Raw genomic sequence first — 3,428 nt, 5'->3', positions numbered from 1 at the left:
TTCTTGTCACCCTTTGTGGGGAAAGACTATAATGAGGTGAATGGGCCTTCATGTGGTTACCTGGTGTACCCCTGGTGTGCACCTTGGGTCCTGGTTCTTTCTGAGACTCCTTCACAGTTGGCTCCTCCTCTTACACTCGCAGAGGAGGCCCCCTCTAAATCTATACATCTCCCTTTTCAAATATCAGAGTGGAACCAATGAAAAGTTAAGGCTCAAAAGAGTTAGGATGAATTCAAACCTGTTCCCATGTGACTTTAAGTGAGTCACTGTAGTCCTCGAATCTTGGTTTCTTCAGCTGCACAGTGGAAGTAATTGACCTTGAAGGAGACAAGTGGGAGAGAAAGAAGAAACATACATCTATGAGCACTTGGAAATTGCACATGTGGCACTTATTGCTCTATTATTAAGGGCTTGAGTTAATCCTTGATGCTCCTATGCCCCATCCAGTCTCCTGGGGGTGCTGATCTGACACTGTGAGCATCTGTGGTGAAGGGTTTAAATTTCTGAAAATGTTTGTTATGCTCCTCTTGCTTGTTATGCTCCTCTCTGGATTTGTCTCCACACTCTTATCATGCATGGCTTTTCTCTGTGATGTTTTACAGCTGCCTTTTAGAGTTAAACAACTAGGAATAAAATATGAGGCCTCAGGTGGTGTACGCAGATCAATGCAACAAAGAATTTCTAAGATGAATCATGGACTTCTGGGATAGGGAAAGTTTCTGAAAGGGCATTTCTAACTCATGTGCCTGACTCTGGTTGGCATTTTTACCAATCCAAACCATATCTATGCAGTCATGGCTCCATGTCACAGGAAGGCCACATTAGCTGGCGGGATATATATCTTCATGGGAGGATGCTGGCCAGCAAGAGGCAAGCAGTAAGACAGGAGAGGTGAAAACTGGTCACTGAGTTTCAGCTGGTGACCATCTCAGGTGCATAGGAGCCAAGTCCTTGACACCATGGCTACCTATAGAGGGCTTGTCCCCTGTGGCCACATTCATAGTGATAGTATGTCCTAAAGATAGTATGTCCAGGAACCACCTCCATGGAACTTAGGACACCATGGAAAAGAGTGACCTTAACCTGCTAGGTAACCCCGGAAGCTCCATCTCTGGCCTCAGATTCCCTGCCTATCACCTGAGGAGCACAAACCAGATTCAAGACCTCCTTCCTGCCTCCAACATTTATCCACCATCTACTACTATGTGGACCACTGTGTACTGAGTGGGGATAGTACCAAAGGTACTGGGTTCTGGGTCTCAATATAAATAAAAATAATGATTATCTATACATTAAAAACCCTAAACTGATCTGGATACCCATTCCAGTGAAGGACCTTGCCCTTTGGCAGGCTGCCTACACGTGGAAGGTTTGCAGCTGAGACCTGTGGCTCACCCCCCCCCACACCCCCACTCACCTTTGAACTCTCAGGTGGATTGCTTGGGACTTTGAGACAACCTTGTGTCTCTCCCTGTTCCATCCAGACACCCATTCCAGCGAAGGGCTTTGTCATATGGCAGGCTGCCTGTGGCCACTCACTCACCTTTGAACTCTCAGGTATGTTGCCTGGTACTATGTTACCTTGTGCCTCTCCCTTCTCCATCCATACATTTGTTCCTGCTTGGGGAGACTGAGTTGCAAAGAGACTGTGGTTTATTCCCTGCCACACATCCTGAATTCTAAGACTTCAGCATTTTTTTAAATTGCACAACATGGGCATGGTGTATGGCCCCATCTGTGTTCCTGAATTCAAGCTCAGCAGCTCAGTCTCAGGCACACCTGTTCTCTAGAAACTGGGAGGACTTTGAATCAGCTAAGATGAGTGATGACAGTGCAGGTTGGTGGTGAGCCTCAGGGAGGTACAGCCTATCACCTACTCGCGCATGCCTTTGAACGCAGAATTAACTCAAAGAATTTAGAAAGGAGTGAATAAATCACCAGATGACTAAAAACCATTGTAGAGGCACAAGAAATATGAGCAACCAAGAAAATATTTCTCACCTGAGGTAAAACATCAATTCCCCATCATTCACAGAAAACACAGTGGAACTCGTGGAACTGTTAGATAAAGAATTCAGAATATTTATAGTGACCAAATTAAATGAGGTGCAAGAAAAAACAGACAACAAGCTCCAGAAGATGAGGAAGTCCTTTCATGACTTGAAAAAAGAAATACACACCATAAAAAAAGAATCACATAGAATTGTTAGAGATGATGACTGTGATACAGGAAATTGAAACCTGCCTCAAAAGTATTAAAAGCAGATTAGAGCATACAGAAGATCTACTCTCGAATGTAGAAGACAAAACTTCTGACCTAGAAAAAATTATCAAGATTGAGAAAAAAAACAACCAAGAAAAATGAGGACAATATATGAGAAATACTAGATACCACCAAGCACCCAAATATCTAGATTATTGGCATCCCAGAAGGTGAAGAAAATAATAAGGATATTGATCATCTATTCCATGAAATCCTGGAAGAAAACTTTCCAAACCTAAAGAGGCATTCAAATATCCAGACCCAAGATATACAGAGGACCTCCAAATAGAATCATCCCAAGAAGACTTTCTCCAAGGCACATCATAGTCAGATTGGACAAAACCACAGACAAAGACAAGATATAAAAATTGGCAAGAGAGAAATGTCAAGTTACTTACAAAGGTTATCCCATCAGGCTAACTCGGATCTCTCATTGGAAACAATGAAGGCAAGGAAAGAGTGGAGAAATACAGTCAAAGTATTAAATGAAAAACTATTTCAACCAAGATTACTATACCCAGCAAGATTATCCTTTATATAAGAAAAAAGATAAATACATTCTCAGATAAACAAATCCTTAACTCCAGGCCAGCTCTTCAAGAAGTTCTGAATGGAGGGAACCAGCAGTTAGCGTAATGGCTATGTCGCTGGATTCCCACGTAGTCGACCACGGTTCAAGTCCCAGACCCGGTGGCTTAAAACTCACGCCGTGTGTGTGTGCGTGCATGCCCAAGATCCCGAGAGGAGAATGGAGGAGAAGGGATTGCAGCGTGACCATCCCCCCTGGGGGGTGATTTCTCGCCTTCTGTCTCTCTGTCTCTCTCTGTCTGTCTGGCAAGCGCATGCGCCCTATAGTGAAAAAAAGCCTCTCCGAAAAAAAAAAAAGAAGTTCTGAATGGAGTGCTATACCAGGAAAACTAAAGTCAGAAAGACAGAAACCCTCTATCTGTTGCCTACAAGAAACACAGCTTACGGATAAAGACATACGTAGACTAAAAATAAGGAGCCTGAAAAGATATTCCAGGCAAATGGAAATCAAGAAAGGGCTGGAGTCGTAATACTAATTTCAGACAAAAAATGCTTTAAGACAAAAACTGTAAGAAGAGTTAAAGAAGGGCACTATATAGTAGTAAATGGGAAAACAGAGAAAGAGAAAGAGAGAGGG

General features: G+C 43.1%; 1 long non-coding RNA gene across 1 annotated transcript in view; it reads right to left on the bottom strand.

Annotated features, from left to right (window-relative positions):
* Nucleotides 1-250: 250 nt before the first annotated feature.
* LOC102485116 (uncharacterized) overlaps nt 251-3,428 on the bottom strand; it is a 26,328-nt gene continuing 23,150 nt past the window's right edge. The window contains exon 3 of the long non-coding RNA XR_003548898.1: nt 251-317. This is a non-coding gene — a long non-coding RNA (uncharacterized LOC102485116). The remainder of the gene's footprint in view (nt 318-3,428) is intronic.

Source organism: Tupaia chinensis, unplaced genomic scaffold (genome assembly GCF_000334495.1).
Source record: "Tupaia chinensis unplaced genomic scaffold, TupChi_1.0 Scaffold000146_1, whole genome shotgun sequence".
In the NCBI taxonomy this organism is placed as follows: domain Eukaryota; kingdom Metazoa; phylum Chordata; class Mammalia; order Scandentia; family Tupaiidae; genus Tupaia; species Tupaia belangeri.
Note: the sequence above shows the minus strand (reverse complement) of the source record. Positions and strands in the feature narration are given on the sequence as shown.